Raw genomic sequence first — 17793 nt, 5'->3', positions numbered from 1 at the left:
AATAGCTCACAACTGCTTTATAAGTTGAACAAACAAAACTACAGAGAAATTCTTACAGAATACAGCTTGATATGTTTCTCTGAAAAATAAGCTTGCTTAGTCAAATGTTCTACTTGCTACACTTGGTTTATATATCACTAAGTTGCATGACAGTAAGACAAGATAATAAAACAAAACTATATCTAGTCTAATTCCATGTTGCTTCATTACTCTATTCCAGCATCTTTAAATATCTTCACAGTAGCATGGAAATGGTAATGCTTCTTTGTTCTCAAAATCCTGCTTAACAGGCTACCACATACCTTTTGCAAACACCCAACGCATGTGACTGTGTTGTCACTATCAACAGCTATTTTGAATATGATCATCCGTCGGGAGTAAGTTGAACATCCGTCGGGAATATGTTGATCATCCGTCGGGAGCCTTGTAGATCATCCGTCGGGAGTCTATCTGTCACCTGACTCTATTTCACTTATACAGAATTACAAGACATCTTATATTTACAATTAGTCAACATATTCTGCATATCAATCTAGTAGTCAACATGACTTAGAGAACCCTACACAATCTACTAGACTAAAACATGTTATTTGCAGAAATGTGCTACATTACTTATTTGTTACTATAACACCCAAACCCACAACTGAATGCATACCGGACCCAACAACCCACCACAGGTCGGTCCGAAAAAGCTAGCGATTTGGTACACATTAGTTATTGACTTGTATCTCTAGAGGTCCCAGACACTCTTATTCTTATCGATGTAGTTGTTACAAACACCCCCTCTTATATGAACGACGTCCTCGTCGATCTCACAAACACACATACAGAACCCGGGCAGTGCCTCTACACTTCCGGCCGGGCAGAGCTATGATACCAACTGTAACAGTCCGCACTTCCGGACTACTAATTCTAAAGCAAAACTAATACAAAATACAATTACCACTACCACACTTAACACAGATTTTTCTTGGTGCATATTTATCAGGCATGTAGTTGTTATGTTTGTTAATTCCTACTTTCCCATTTCTATTGTTTTTCTTTTTAGCTTATGTTTTAACCTCAATCTTTTCTAATTTGTCATTCAATTGCTTGATAGACAAATGACCAACATTAACTTTCTTTTCTTTTCAGACTTGACTTGATTCTCCTGGAATAAAGTTTTTTAAAACTGATCTATATTTCTCATTCGACTTAGCAAGCTTAGCTTTGCTAACTGGTTTACTCACAGCAGACGGATATGGCTCCTTGTCTCTCGACGAATAATACTTTTGATTATTCGACAGATGACACTATGCCATAAGTAGGTTATTGTAATGCCTAAATGGTGTTACAATAGGCCCAAAAAACGTTACATTAGGTCTATTGTAACACCAGGGGGCGTTACGTATACGAGCATTATAATAGATACCCTAATGTAACACTTTTGTGATCTATTGTAACAGTGATAAAAACGTTACAATAGGCAACTACTGTAACACTGTAATGCCTAAATGTAACACAAAATGAGTGATACATTAGGTTCGATCAAGATTGTAAATGTGGACCCCGAATATGGGTCGCACAGACTATTGTAACAGTATGTTTTATCTATTATAACACCATTTTTTGTAATTAAGCAACACTAGCATATGTAATATAACACTATTTGTAAACATATATTACACTAGAATAGTCAAATGTAACAGTTATTTTTAATTTTTTGAAATATATACTCAACCTAAAGAACAATCACGTAATAAATAAAATATCAAATTTGCATACATAAGTCTCAATTTTTTGAACCAAACAATTAAATAACAGTCGCAATTCTCCAAACCATACCACTACATAGGAGTCTCATCTCTAACGCTAAAAACTACAACATAACATCCAAGATATCCTTGGATAAGAAAAAACTATTTTTCGACTATCATCAAAAACTGGTTCAGGCAATTGATGACGTAATATAAGTTATGCCATCAGCTCACTCTTGTTGCTCTTTTTACCGCATAAAGTCAACATTAGCGATGAAAAAGCTATAATTTCACTTATATAAAAAAGGCAGTGAATATAGATACGGATTTATAATTTTTCCACGGCCCCATGTATGCAATTTAATATAGTGCAGATGTTTGCACTAACCTCAAGTAGAGAATATTGAATCTCCTCCTCTACTTGTTCGATCTCAGTCATTTCACCAGATGAGGCAAAGCACACCGAATCAAGAATAAAAAGTGTTGTTTTAGTAACTTGGGGGAAAATTGAACATTATGCTATTGCAATGAGTTTTTGAGTATATTTATCTCCTTGTTGAAGAAGCAGCTATTCTTAGCACTGTTATTGGCAACATAGGTATATATACACGGGGGTATGTAAATGTCTTTCTATATGCAAATAGAGAAGATGATAATAAAATGCTGATTTAACAAATATTATGGATTTGGGTGGGGGTTTTTGGTTTACCTAATGTAGCTCACTGATTTCTTCACTATTAAATTCTAGTTGTAGCAAAAAATCAGATCCAAAATATTATAGGGTGATTAATGAGATTGCTGATGTAGACAAGAATGGTGTTATAGAAATGCATAATCACTGTACCAGTGTTTATGAAGAAGGCAATGTTCAGTCCGTTGTTATCTCCATGCTTCACCTCAATCCCTCTGTATGTACACGTTTTGCTATCTACTACGGTCTATGTAATGTAATGTAGCTGGTACTTGCAGCCATTCCATTATAAATGCCAGGTATCTCAGCAGAAATCCTCTGTACACAGTTTTCTCCAGAAACGGAGTGATAATGCAGTAAACTAAAGAGCATGCAGCTAAAGAGATTGGACCACTTGATAATATTTCCTTCAATACAGGGTTGTTAACATCCTGCACGTAGATTAAACAGCAGATATTACAGGTAAATAATAAAAATAGTGCTATAAATTTCTTTATTCATAAGAGTAAAAGAGGTTCAGTTTTTTCCTTTATCCTTCTAACATAAACTTTTATAGTTGGTGCAAAGAAGTTCAGTAATATAAACTTTTATATTACGCAATAAGAGATGCATAAAATTCATATTTTGACCATTTGTATTATAGCATTTGAAATTGTAGAAGTGTGTATACTAAACCTTTACACTTTTGCATAATAAGATTCTACCCTGGATACTTGTACTACTAGTTCTTTAAGAGGCAAGACTCTGATAACAAAAATGTACTACAACATAGCAATGTTAAAGATGAGATCCCAACAGAACTGGGATACTTGAAAGCTTCGTGTTCTAGTTTTAACTTCAAGTCCAAATATAATCAAGAACAAAAAAAAGGAAAATAGTTTTCTGAAGCATGATGATCTCATTCATGATAGAATTTAGGCATTTAAGGTGAACAATGAAAAAGAAAAACCTTGGGACCTATCAAACTGTTAGCAAGCAATGACATTACAAACACCTGGAACACAAGGAATCCAAAGCCAAAGACTGATGCCATCAACCAGTTCATTTCACTTGCCACTGTATCAGCTTTGATGTGGCTAAAAAGCTTATATGCAGGCTTTGCAAAGAACCTTGATAGAAGAGAAACCGCAAAAAGCTCCAGTGTTTGTAATACAAGTACTGATACTGCACGTGTTAAAAAAGTAAGAGACTCTGAAACCAACATATGTATACTGTCTTTACATGACAGTATAAGAACTGATTTCTTGTCTAAATCTCTTCTAGAACGGCAAAAATAACAACAATGTAATTGAGTTACATCATTCTATTTTATTCTATGTCATTGCGATATTTAAATGATTCCGAATAAAGTAATAAATTAAGCACCTAATTTTGGTGCTCAAGAGAGGATTTATGCAATAATTGGGAAACAATAGACAATCCTCCAAAACTTAAAGGAATGTGAAAGTACACAAATTAAACCAACACAAGTCAAACCCCTAAAATAAAAAATGAAAAGAGCAAAATGATACAAATGAATCAGAACTCAAAACCCTAAAATCCAAATGAGATAAAATTGTGATACCTTCGATTCAAATTTTAGTGAATTAAATTGAGACTAACTAGGGCACTTAGTTTGTGCAGTAGTGAGACTCTGAATCCCAAAATCGCGTCAGATAAGAACACAAATCGATAAATCCGCAAATCGCACACCTAAGAACATAAATTAATTGAAAATTCAAAATCGATTAGCTGTACATATTTGTATTTTGATATACATTTATAGATATATACAGAACATCAAAGATTTGGATATCTATGTAGATGTACCCGACAAGTCGAAGAAGAGTCCCAACTGTCGAGTCAAAGAAGAAGTACCCGAGAGAGAAGCAGAGAGATGAACATATGTAGTGAGAAGATGAATTGTCAGAGAGAAAAGACTAAGCCAAATGAGTTGATTAATTGCCATAGAGAAACAAAGAGGCTAACAGAAGGCCGGGATAGAGGATAAGGTTAGGGAAGTATGATTCAGAGGTCCTGATTTTTTATTTGGACGGAACTTTTAAAGCCTTTCAATTTTTTATGTGGTAAATGTGCATATATATTATTTATTTAATATTCTCTTACTTAGTTTTATTTTGAATTTTTTTAAAAGGAATTAACATAAATAAAAATTATAATATATTATGGATCATGTTTAAAATAATGTAATTTATATATTTTTATTTTATCTAGTTTACTACTTTAATTTAATGTAATATTTATATGCAATGTTAAAATATGCAATATATTATATTTTGAAGTAAAAAAGCTTTAATATAAAAGTATAATATTTATAATATTAAAATAGAGTAATATATAATAATATAATTATAATATAATTTTGAATAATAATTTTATAATTAATATTAAATTTTATTTTAGACATCACAATATAACATAATTTTAAAAACTAATACTAATTTATGATAATATTTTCAAATTAATATTTTTAAAAAATAAAAAAATATCTAATGTAACACTAGGTGCTGGTGTTACATGTTATGCAACACCGGCATTTCTCTACAACACTAGCTATATAGTTATTGTAACGCCATTTGAGAGGTGTTACAATAGGACAAAATTTTCTTAGCTAATGTAACACTGCTTGTAACACTTCCATTACAGTAGCCCACTTATGGCGTAGTGTGATTTTCATCATCCGTCGAGTCCACATCTGTCAACAATCCTTCAACCAAATTGGACTCAAGTTTCTCTTTACTCTTCTTCCAGGTTGCATCGCAAAAGGACTCAATACCTTGAACTTTAGTGATTTGAGCATGAACAACTCTAGATGATTTCCATGCCTTAATCACTTCATGTTCTCGTTCAAGCCGCTTCTTTAAAATCTCTTCTGTAATAACCTCAATTTTTGGAAATTTTTGAAACCCTGATGAATAGTAACTTTTGTTGACAATGATGATTAAGGAAAATTATCAGACCACGCTATATAGGAGTACTGTTATGGAAATTCTAAGATCGTATTAGTATTCCAGAAAGTAAATGAGTGTATGTAAAGGTTGTTAGAATTCGAATTCGGACACTTTGATTATTCCGGAAAATCCACCAGATACCGAAATAATTGAGTATAAGATAACGTGATTAAAAGGATTTAAATACAAGGATTATAAGAGAGGATCATTAAAGAAATATAAAATATTGAGGAAGGTTTAGGGGAACCCAAGTAATAAGATCCCGGATATGATCCCTCAAACGACGAACAAGAACGAGAGTTAAGCGAACCATATAACAGATAAGCAGTCATTAACCAAGTAATTAATATTTAATCAAAGAGTTAGTGGATGGTGATGTCATCACACCACAAGGAGGAGACATGTGTTAAAATGATGACATAATCAAGATGACTTAAGCATGACCTAGTAGATATTTTGAATTGGTGGAATATTAGCCAAGTATTTTTAACCATGGTAAATTCTAAATATGGTTAATTAAAGTAAAAGAGAAGCAACCAAGTAATTCACCACACAATTAGTCAAAGGGTAAAACAAGAAGCATTTCACTCTTTCTCCCCCTTAAAAGCTTGCTCTCGGCCAAAACCAGAACAGAAACTTCAAACTGCCATATCTCCTTCAATACTCACTCAAATATTATGTTTTATAGCTCTTTGAAAATGTATTGAGATGGCCTATAACTTTTTTTCATAAGTCTCATCCAAATAAGAAGGTAAGACCCTCATTTGTGCAGTTCTTTCAATCGGACTTTAGAAACTTCAAAATCTAACTTTGTGTTTTCTTGATTATTTGTGAGATCCAAGCTTATATAAGGATTGATCAAGGTTTTAAGGCTTCCTAGCAACTTTCCCCTCATAAATAAAGGTATAAAACTTTTGGACCTTTAAGTACTAAGTTTGTTTGCTTGAATTTTGGGATGGTTTGGATGGATGAGTAGTTGTTTGAATGATTAAGCTTGAATTGAACTTTGATTGTCAAGTAGATTAGTTGATTATGGAAATGGTATAAAATTGAATTGGATTGAGGATCTTGAGCTTGTTTTGGCTAAGATCATTAGCCTAGGTTTGAATCTTGAAGTTGTGGATGGATTGTAGTTGGAAGGGATTGATTTGGAGTGATAAAAATATTGGAAATCGCTAAGTTCTAGTCGTCATAATGCCCGATTTTCCTTAACTATTTCTGTGCTTAATTTTAGGACCCGTGAACTCACTGTTAGATTCTGGCCTTTGCCATTTTTAGATATTTCATGTTACGAGCTTCGCTTTGATATGTCGTTCGCCTAAATCCGAGTTACGAGCAATGAGAAACGACAGTTTTAAGTAACGGCATTTCGCGAGCGAACCCCGAAACCTCGAGTAACTTTGAGACCATAATTGAAACCCTTAAATGATTAATCGAAACACGAAACAATTATGTAAGGTGTATTAGGCAGTTGTTAAAGTACTCGTGAAAGAGTCGCCTTAAAATGTTTAATGGTTATTTTTATAAAAATGGTGGAGATGAGGGTACTCGAGCGACTTATGTAAATCGTTAAGCGCAAAAGCGAATGTTAGGGTCTAAGTGGATAAAGTCTAGTTTCTTAAGTGACCGTGGTTTAATTCCAGCTTATGTTGTTGTTCATAGGTTACCGGACCCACTCTAAGCTTAAGTCTACCCCGGAACACTCAGGCAAGTTTTCTACCCGTTATACAGTTGTTGTGATGTAAATATATTGATGCATTATCATGAGATAAGTGCATGGTTGTTATTAGCAAATCTTGTGATATATTGGAGCATGTTGATATGGTATATATATGCATGTTGTAAAATCTTTATATTTTATTATCAATTCAAATGCTTATAAACTGCATAATACCTATGCTAGAGATAAGCAGTAGTTGCGTATACCCTTAGTATAGGGGACCCAAAGGTGAACATTTTTCTAAACCGGGAGTCGATGTTCCCGAGTATAATATATATATATATATATATAGTTTTCTATAACTATTAATCGAGTAAGGTATATTCGATAGTTTTGAACAATAATCAAACATTAATTTCGATTATTCAAATAAAGATTTTACTTTCGTATAAGTATATCTTTCGATAATTATTATTCATTTCAAGTATTATTTCCAAAAACTTTTACTGGATTTATTTTGATAAAAGCTATTCTTTATTGGAATATTATTTAAAGAATAATATTCAGATATTCTTCGATTATTTTGTAACTGATTTATTCTATTAAATTATCCTTACTTCAAACATTTTCAAAAATATTTTCGAGTCTTCAAAATGATTTTAAAGTTAGAGCAGATCCCAAAACTCATTTTCAAATTTAAGATCTTCCTTTCGAAGGGGATTTAAATACTCACTCAAAACCTAAGGGATCCGGCTCCGTGGTGTATTTTTGGCGCAAAGAAATTACTAATTGATAAAAGAGTTTCATTACTTGCCCAACGTTCGGGAAGTAAGCCCAATCAAAATGCGTCGGCATAGGCGTCATGGGCTCCGTGGGAGTCCATCAAAGTGTAAGTGGCTCAGTGGGAGTCCATTAAAGCGTAAGTGGCTGAGTGGCAGTCCAGCACAAGGTCCTAATGCGGCCTGGGTGATGACTAGTGGGGAATTCATCCATCTACTAGTAGAAAAGGTGACTCAATTGGTATCTTTTCCTGATCAACAAGATATTAGGTTTATGCCAAGGTTTTTTTCTTTCTAAATTCATTGGATATTGCAACTCTGTTTATAATTTTCATAATAGAGGTTTTCAAGGAGTGTATGAGATATATATATATAGGTGTATATATATATATCGGGACTTAATGAAGTATCTCGTAACTTCATTTCTTTCAAATGATATTTCAAAGATTGAATCTATTCAAGTCTTATCTTGTAGTCTAATATATGTGATGAACTTTTGAAACTGATTATACCTTGAACGGTGGTAGTTCAAGTAGTATTCGAAAAAGATATAAGTATATTGGAGTATCTTGTAACTTCATATTTTCAACTTATATCTATTTAATGATTATCTTATGCATGACAAAGATTTTCAAAAAAACGTTGAGACAAGGTTAGTTATATGAGATCACCTTGCAACGATGTTTTTATACAGTTATAAACTGGAACTCTGTGTATATTATACATGTCAGAGGATTTCAAAGATTTTGAAAAGTATATATACATATATACTGAATATTTTACGACTTGGTCGCGTTAAGATATCAACTTGGTTCATTTCTTCTTGACCAAGACTTTCATGAGTACTACGAGAAGGCTCATATATTGTTAATTATAATACATGTTATTTTGGTGGCTTGTTGCTCACCCTTGCTTTATTCTTTCATCACACAACACCAGCTAGACAAGATGAATAGGACCAAGCTCCCAATTCGCGAGTGGATAAGAAATGTTCTGCAGTTTCCTATAGGCGTTGATGCCGCTGTAGCTGAGGTAGGAACTACCAATAGGATAGGTTTTCAACTGTTAATGTACCAGACTTATGTATATTTATGAATTGTAATAATGGCAAAGAATATGTAAATTTATTTAGAAACCCCTTTTGAGGTGTAATGCCTTATAATTGGAATAAAATGATTTGTGTTATTTTTGGAATTCATCTCTGAGACTATAACTTGTGGTGTATGTGTATATTATGGGGTCACAGTACGCAGTAGTTGGTTGTTTATTAAGATTGAGTGTTATTAAGGGAAATGGAACTCGTGAAAACCCGGATCCCTGACCCCGGATTAAGGGGTGTTACAGAAATGGTATCAGAGCTAAGCATTATAAACCTCGGAGATGATGTGATGTTAAAATAATAAGTTCACTATAAATATAAGAACTATTTCCAAGTTCATAGTCGGAGTACCTAGCATAGTACTAACAGTTAAAAATCCTTACGGGAAACCTTATGAATATCGTGATAGAAGCGTAGTTTGTTATCGTATGTGGTAGCGGGACTCCGAACCCTGAGTTTGAGGAGCAACAGTGCGATGATGTTTTATTAGTTATTGGAGATCAGATTGTGGATCCGATAGAGCGTCCTAACGAGGGATCGGATAATGCTCATGTTGAGGATGTAGCCGTTGAGGAGGTTTTCCCAGAAGAGATTCTTGCTGAGGAGGATCCCGAGGAGGATCCTGACAAGAGTAAAAATTTGATCGCTGAGGAATTGATGATCGTAGTCATGGCGACTACAAGAGATAGTAATTGCCAGTTACTATCGTAGGTTCGTTCAAAATTTTGAAAAGATCACAGCCCGTTTAACGCGGCTTACTCGTAAGACTGAGAAGTTCGAATCGACAGAGGAATGCGAGAACAGCCTCCAAGAACTGAAGAAAAGATTGGTGACGGCCCCTGCATTGTCATTGCCGGAGGGAAAAAGGAGATTTTGTGATTTATAGTGATACTTCACACAAGGGATTAGGGTGCACGCTTATGCGACACAGTAAGGTAATCAAGTACGCGTCAAGACAATTAAGGGAATATAAAACTTGATATTTCCCCATGATCTTGAGCTCACGGTAATAGTTTTACCCTAAAGATTGGAGGCACTACTTGTATGGAGAGAAGTGCAAGGTTTACGCAAACCCCAAAAGCTCAAGTATATTTTTACGCAGAAAGAGCTCAACATGCACCAGAGGAGGTGGTTAGAGCTAATCAAGGATTATGATTATGAGATTCTTTATCATCCAGGGAAATCTAATGTGGTGGCTGATGCCCTTAGTAAAAAGGAGAGACTCAAGATGATAATGTCTTCGGAAGAGTTGATAAGAGATTTCAAGAAAATGGAAATAAAAGTGAAGGTAACCGGAGCCGGTACTGAAAAGCTATTTGAGATTGTAATGCAGCCCGAATTATTGGAAAAGTTCATATTGTGCCAAAAAAAAGTGATGAATGAAGGCAGAGAGCCAATGAATAGAGAAAATATTAATACCGAGAAAGATGATTAGGGAATAATGAGGTATTCCTATAGAATTTGGGTTCCAAATGTTCAAAAGCTTAAAGACGGGATCTTAGATGAAAACCATAGTTCGGGGAATAAGCTTTAGGGCAAACCCTGAATATGATAGTCAGGGAGGTCGCCATCAAGAAAGAAGGACCCCATAACATAATGAAGTGGAAAACAAGGATTTTAACGTATAAGATAATCCCGATTATGGGATAAGGATGAAACATTTCATACTGAGAAAACAGAAGTCGAGCAAGATAGGGAGAACCAGGACGGTACTCCTATGGGGCAATTCATGGACCTGCCTAAACAAAACTTACACTTTTACCCCCAACCACCACCCTGAGGAAACAATGCGGTGGGAAATTCTTTCAGGACCTTTAAGTCGCTAAGCTCTCAGAGTTCCAAGGAACAAGTTGACCCAGTCGAGGCAAGATCCTGGATAAAGGAAATAGAGGAATCATTTGAGATTTTAAATGATTGACGAAGCGCAAAAGACTATTTTTCCACTTACCTTCCTAAGAGAGAGGCCACCCGCTGGTGGAAGGCTAAGGAAGATAGAGAGATAGTGTAGAAGTTTTAAAACCAGGCCAGAGGCGGACAAGTATGATGAATCATGAATCTAGGTTGTGAAAGTCGTCAAGGTTCGTCTGAAGGACATGAATCCAGAATGACGGGATGTTTGAAATTAATGTTTATGTTGTGTTGGTTCATGAAATGGTTGTAATAGAAACGGAAATAAAAGACTGAAAGGGGAAGGAATATAAATGGATATAAAGGAAATAGAGTTGAGAAGCGAAAAGGGAGTTAGGTATGTGAAACCCTAAGAAACCCTAGCAATAGATATAGAAAAGTGTGTCATCATCAGCGCGATGGTGACTGATCATGAGATAAAGTCAAGGTTTGAAGGTGTAAGCGATACGTATAATTAATCCCCTTTAAGTTGAGAGTATTCGATGAAACTTTGAGATAGACCGATGGATTAATAAGGAAACACGGATGGACTGAGGAGACAGGATAACAAGATATTAGGAAAATGGGATGAAGGAAGTGACCTTCAAGAATGTGAAGTGTATGTAAGACAGGTGGCTTGATACCCAGAAAGGGAGACGCTGTGTATAAAAGATATCCCAACATTGAGATGACGGTTGAGATAAATAATGGAGATAAATGAATAGTTAGAACTAAAAAGTTCACATTGAACACGACCAATATCTTTCAGAACATCCCTGTTATCATTACCAAATCAGGTTACAAAAGCGGATAACCATTGTTATCTTTTGGAGGCCATATGGATTGACCTCAGCTTGAATAAGGATGTTATTATGAAATTTGGTATAGACTATCGAGGTGGGAATGATTGAATAAGATAATCTATCAAGGATATATAACTTGATTTATCCATGGAAGGATGCAAATACCTTCTTAAAGGTGGAATTAAGGATAGAACCTTGATAACTTGAGATGAACCCTAGGGGAATGCATAAAGGTTGGCATTTCACCCTTAATAGGGACAGTATGAGTTTTGACAGTATGAATTGGAAAGGATTAAGGTAACAAAAACCTTTAAGGATCAGTGGAGAAATTTTTCAGAAGTATATAGACAATGGTTCTAGTATTAGTAAATGGTATTTTGATATGCCCTGTATCTAGGGAATACAGGAGGAACGAGGTCTTACAAGGAGAAAGGTAATATTTAAAGTTCTGAAGAATAGAAATATTGATAAAGGAAATATGACGTAATTATAATAATGCCAGGTGGGCACGTGTTGAACGATAAGAAAGTATGGATCGACCCAATGAAGGTCGAGATTGGTGAAAACAAGAAGGACCCAAGATAAGAGACGTCCTAAGTATGATCGAGAGTCAGTCATGACAATGTTAACCTCTAAAGACCGAGGCAATAACTTTTGGAAAAATGGTGATATTTTTTTTCTCACCAAAGCGTAAGGAAGAGCATTTTCACACAAGCAGTGATTGGAAATGAGGTAGAAAATTTACTTGGAGATCGTTCAAAAGACATTGATTATAAGGAACTATTACTATTAGGAAAGGCCAATGAGGTGGCCGACACTCTAAGTATAAGAGAGCAATTATAGGCGCTCATGCCAGAGGAATACAGTGATGATGGTTAAAGCCGTGAAGGTTGTATTATGGTGTGAAAGATTGACATTCCTTCTGATGATTGTGCGATAACCGTAATAGTAGTTTGGTAAAGATTTAATTCATGTAACCGCCGTGAGCGGGTTATCTATCTTAGAAGGTCCTATCTTAAGAATAAGCCAGGACCATGTTTCAAAAAAGACTAAACAAACCCTTGAGTTAAGTCTTCTATTGAAGGCATATGATTAAGAATGGTATTAACCTGCAATCGTTGCTTTGATTGAAACTCTTCTGCAATTTTATCTGCTTCATCTCATGTATGTACGTCAGGATCTAGAGTGTTCTTCATGAATCATGAATGGTGATTATGTTACCTCCTTAGAAGATTTTGATACAGCATGTATGGACTCCGTATGATTAGCTATTAAGATTCCAAGGAAAACGAATGACTACAATAGGTCAGCGGTGGACTATAGTAATACATCAACGATTCCTTGAATAATGAGACGATAACAACTGTGAGTGTTGTATTGTAATGGATGTTGAGATTGAGTTCCACTAATCAGGTCGTGTTGACGTATAAGTTATCTTTGATAGAAAAAATAGGTCGATTATCTACCTATTAAATATTTATTCCTTCTTATCGACAGAGAGTCATATTACTATACGTGGAAGGTTCTGGTGCAAGTATAGAATTCTAGTAACGACGATGTCTAGAATGAAATCCCATATTCGATTTTTTATGTCGAGGGAGTTTCAAAGGTGATTGTTTATAAGCTCGAGCAAGAGCATGGGTCCTTAGAATGATGGACGGAATAGCAAAAATATTTAGGCATGTGAAATACGATGCGATAATACTTGATGTTGGCATATATACATATGTTTCATTCTCCTTTGATAAACCTATATAGTTGAGAGGTAGATTCCAAGCTAGATATTTTGTGGCAGTATTTTTTTTATAATGCTCTTAAATTCATTCTTTTCTCTCCTTTTAATTTCGTGTAAGCTGAGAAGAACAACCCTTACAGAAGGGGAGGTATTACTGAATGACTATTTATATGTGTGATAGAAGCCTAGTAGGATACCAACTATTGTTTAATTATTTGTCAAGTACTAAAGGCTGGCCACCTTCTGTACTAACTATGTGATGTAACAAGTGTTCTTGATCATGGTGATCTCTCAATAAATTCTTTTACTTCTATATGATAGATCAAACTTTCGAAGATAAAATCAACTAGAAAGGAGGTAGTATCAGTGCGATGGTATTCGGAGTAGAAACGCGTTCGTGATACTAAGGTTGACGCAATTGTTAAAAGTTTATAGAACGCTAGAAAGTAAAAGTATAGCCAAAATGGTATTATGTATGGGAGATAGTAACAATTACATACTGGAAAAGAGTGGGTATTGAGAAACAAAAGATGTAGAGCTAGATGATATATTGAGAGTTTGTGCGATAGATTTGAAAAATTGGAATGATCACTTAGCACGGATTGAGTTTTCTTACGATGATAGATGATATGACAGTGTCGGAATGTCGCATTACGAGGCCCTGTACAAAAAAGAAGAAGATGTCGATCTCCCTTATATTGGGATGAAGTTGGAGAGCGCAAGATGCTCAGGTCCAAAGTGGTCCAAATAACCAAGGACATAGTAGATCTAATCAGAGGACAGCTGGTAGTAGCCCAAGTTCGATAATAGAAGTATGTTGGTTTAGCCCAAGAGGACAAACAGTATGAAGTAGGGAACCTAGAATTGTTAAGGGTATTCCCTTGGAAAGGATTGATGAGGTTCAGAAAGAAAGGAAAGCTAAGTCCACGATTTTTTGGACCCTTGGATATATTAAGACATATTGGGAGGTTATCAAATGAACTAGCCCTACCCCCGAACCTACAACAAGTTCACAATGAGTTCCAAGTATCAATGTTAAGGAAGTATGATCTAGAGGCGAGACACATAGGGGAATTTGAACACGTAAACCTGCGACCAGACTTAACCTATGTGGAGCAACCAGTGAGGGTTATGAATCAAAAAGGAACAAGTGCTTAGGAACATGGTTATCAAAATAGTTAGAGTTTGGTGGTAGAACCACAATGCGGGAAAATTGACTTCAGAGTTAGAAAGTGCAATGATAAGAAAGTATCCCCAACTCTTTTCTATCTGATTCCGGGACGAAATCCTTTTAAGGAGGGGAGACTGTAATAACCCCAATTTTTAAAATTTTTGAAACCCTGATGAATAGTAACTTTTGCTGACTATGCTGATTAAGGAAAATTATCAGACCACGCTATATAGGAGTACTGTTATGGAAATTCTAAGATCGTATTAGTATTCCATAAAGTAAATGAGTGTATGTAAAGGTCGTTAGAATTCGAATCCAGATACTTTGATTTTTCTCGAAAATCCACCAGATACCGAAAGCATTGAGTATAAGGTAACATGATTAAAAGGATTTAAATTCAAGGATTATAAGAGAGGATCATTAAAGGAATATAAAATATTGAGGAAGGTTTAGGGTAACCCAAGTAATAAGATCCCGGATGTGATCCCTCAAACGACGAACAAGGACGAGAGTTAAGCGAACTGTATAACAGATAAGCGGTCATTAGCCAAGTAATTAAGATTTAATCAAAGAGGTTAGTGGATGGTGATGTCATCACACCACAAGGAGGAGACATGTGTTAAAAGGATGACATAATCAAGATGACCTAAGCATGACCTAGTAGATATTTTGAATTGGTGGAATATTAGCCAAGTATTTTTAACCATGGTAAATTATAAATATGGTTAATTAAAGTAAAAGAGAAGCAACCAAGTAATTCACCTCACAATTAGTCAAAGGGCAAAACAAGAAGCATTTCACTCTTTCTCCCTCTTGAAAGCTTGCTCTCGGCCAAAACCAGAGTAGCAACTTCAAACTGCCATATCTCCTTCAATACTAACTCAAATATTATGTTCTATAGCTCTTTAGAAAGGTATTGAGATTTCCTACAACTCTTGTTCACAAGTGTCGTCCAAATAACCAAGGTAAGACCCTAATTTGTTCAGTTCTTTCAATCGGACTTTTAGAAACTTCAAAATCTAACTTTGTGTTTTCTTGATTATTTGTGAGATCCAAGCTTGTATAAGGATTGATCAAGGTTTTAAGGCTTCCTAGAAACTTTCCCCTCACAAATAAAGGTATAAAACTTCTGGACCTTTAAGTACTAAGTTTGTTTGCTTGAATTTTGGGATGGTTTGGATGTATGAGTAGTTGTTTGAATGATGAAGCTTGAATTGAACTTTGATTGTTAAGTAGATTAGTTGATTATGGAGATGGTATAATATTGAATTGAATTGAGGATCTTGAGCTTGTTTTGGCTAAGATCAGTAGCTTAGGTTTGAATCTTGAAGTTGTGGATGGATTGTAGTTGGAAGGGACTGATTTGGAGTGGTAAAAATATTGGAAATCGCTAAGTTCTAGCCGTCATAATGCCCAATTTTCCTTAACTGTTTCTGTGCTTAACTTTAGGAACCGTGAACTAACTGTAAAATTATGGCCTTTTCTATTTTTATATAGTTCATGTTACGAGCTTCGTTTTGATATGTAGTTCGCCTAAATCCAAGTTACGAGCAATGAGAAACGATTGTTTTAAGTAACGGCGTTTCGCGAGCGAACCCCGAAACCTCGAGTAACTTTGAGACCATAATTGAGACCCTTAAATGATTAATCGAAACACAAAACAATTATGTAAGGTGTATTAGGCAGTTGTTAAAGTACTCGCGAAAGAGTCTCCTTAAAATTTTTAATGGTTAATTTTATAAAAATGGTGGAGACGAGGATACTCGAGCGACTTATGTAAATCGTTAAGCGCAAAAGCGAACGTTAGGGTCTAAATGGATAAAGTTTAGTTCCTTAAGCAACCGTGGTTTAGTTCCAGATTATGTTGTTGTCCATAGGTTACCGGACCCAATCTAAGCTTAAGTCTACCCCGGAACACTCAGGCAAGTTTTCTACCCGTTATACTGTTGTTGTGATGTAAATATATTGATGCATTATCTTGAGATAAGTGCATGGTTGTTATTAGCAAATCTTGCGATATATTGGAGCATGTTGATATGGTATATATATGCATGTTGTGAAATTTTGATATTTTATTATCAATTCAAATGCTTATAAACTGCATAATACCTATGCTAGAGATAAGCAGTAGTTGCGTATACCCTTAGTATAGGGAACCCAAAGGTGAACATTTTTCTAAACCGAGAGTCGATGTTCCTGAGTATAATATATATATATATATATATTCTCCAACTATTAATCGAATAAGGTATATTGGATAGTTTTGAACAATAATCAAGCATTAATTTCGATTATTCAAATAAAGATTTTACTTTCGTATAAGTATATCTTTCGATAATTATTATTCGTTTCAAGTATTATTTCCAAAAAAATTTACTGGATTTATTTTGATAAAAGCTATTCTTTATTGGAATATTATTTAAAGAGTAATATTCAGATATTCTTCGATTATTTTGTAACTGATTTATTCTATTAAATCATCCTTACTTCAAACATTTTCAAAAATGTTTTCGAGTCTTCAAAATGATTTTAATGTTAGAGTGGATCCCAAAACTCATTCTCAAATTTAATATCTTCCTTTCGAAGGGGATTTAAATACTCGCTCAAAACCTAAGGGATCCGGCTCCGTGGTGTATTTTTGGTGCAATGAAATTGCTAATTTGATAAAAGAGTTTGATTACTTGCCCAATGTTCGGGAAGTAAGCCCAATCAAAATGCGTCGGCATAGGCGTCATGGGCTTGGTGGGAGTCCATCAAAGTGTAAGTGGCTCAGTGGGAGTTCATTAAAGCATAAGTGGCTGAGTGGCAGTCCATCATAAGGTCCTAATGCGGCCAAGGTGATGACCAGTGGGGAATTCATCCATCTACTAGTAGAAAAGGTGACTTAATTGGTATCTTTGCCTGATCAGCAAGATATCAGGTTTATGCCAAGGTTTTCTTCTTTCCAAATTCATTGGATATTGCAACTATGTTTATAATTTTTATAACATAGGTTTTCAAGGCGTGTATGAGATATATATATATATATCGGGACTTAATGAAGTATCTCGTAACTTCATTTCTTTCAAATGATATTTCAAAGATTGAATCTATTCAAGTCTTATCTTGTAGTCTCATCTATGTGATGAACTTTTGAAACTGATTATACCTTGAACGGTGGTAGTTCAAGTAGTATTCGGAAAATATATAAGTATATTGGAGTATCTTGTAACCTCATCTTTTCAACTTATATCTAGTTGATGATTATCTTATGCATGACAAAGACTTTCAGAAAAATGTTG

The 17793-nt window shown here is 34.9% G+C and overlaps 1 long non-coding RNA gene across 1 annotated transcript; it reads right to left on the bottom strand.

Moving 5' to 3' along the window:
* Positions 1-1991: 1991 nt before the first annotated feature.
* Positions 1992-4427, bottom strand: LOC141721874 (uncharacterized). Its single transcript, XR_012574921.1, has 4 exons — positions 4237-4427; positions 3992-4119; positions 3422-3591; positions 1992-2858 (listed from the first exon to the last, which is right to left on the bottom strand). It is a non-coding gene; the product is annotated as an uncharacterized LOC141721874 (long non-coding RNA).
* Positions 4428-17793: the final 13366 nt, after the last annotated feature.

This window comes from Apium graveolens, chromosome 1 (genome assembly GCF_009905375.1).
Source record: "Apium graveolens cultivar Ventura chromosome 1, ASM990537v1, whole genome shotgun sequence".
In the NCBI taxonomy this organism is placed as follows: domain Eukaryota; kingdom Viridiplantae; phylum Streptophyta; class Magnoliopsida; order Apiales; family Apiaceae; genus Apium; species Apium graveolens.
This window is presented reverse-complemented; position numbering and strand designations above follow the sequence as displayed.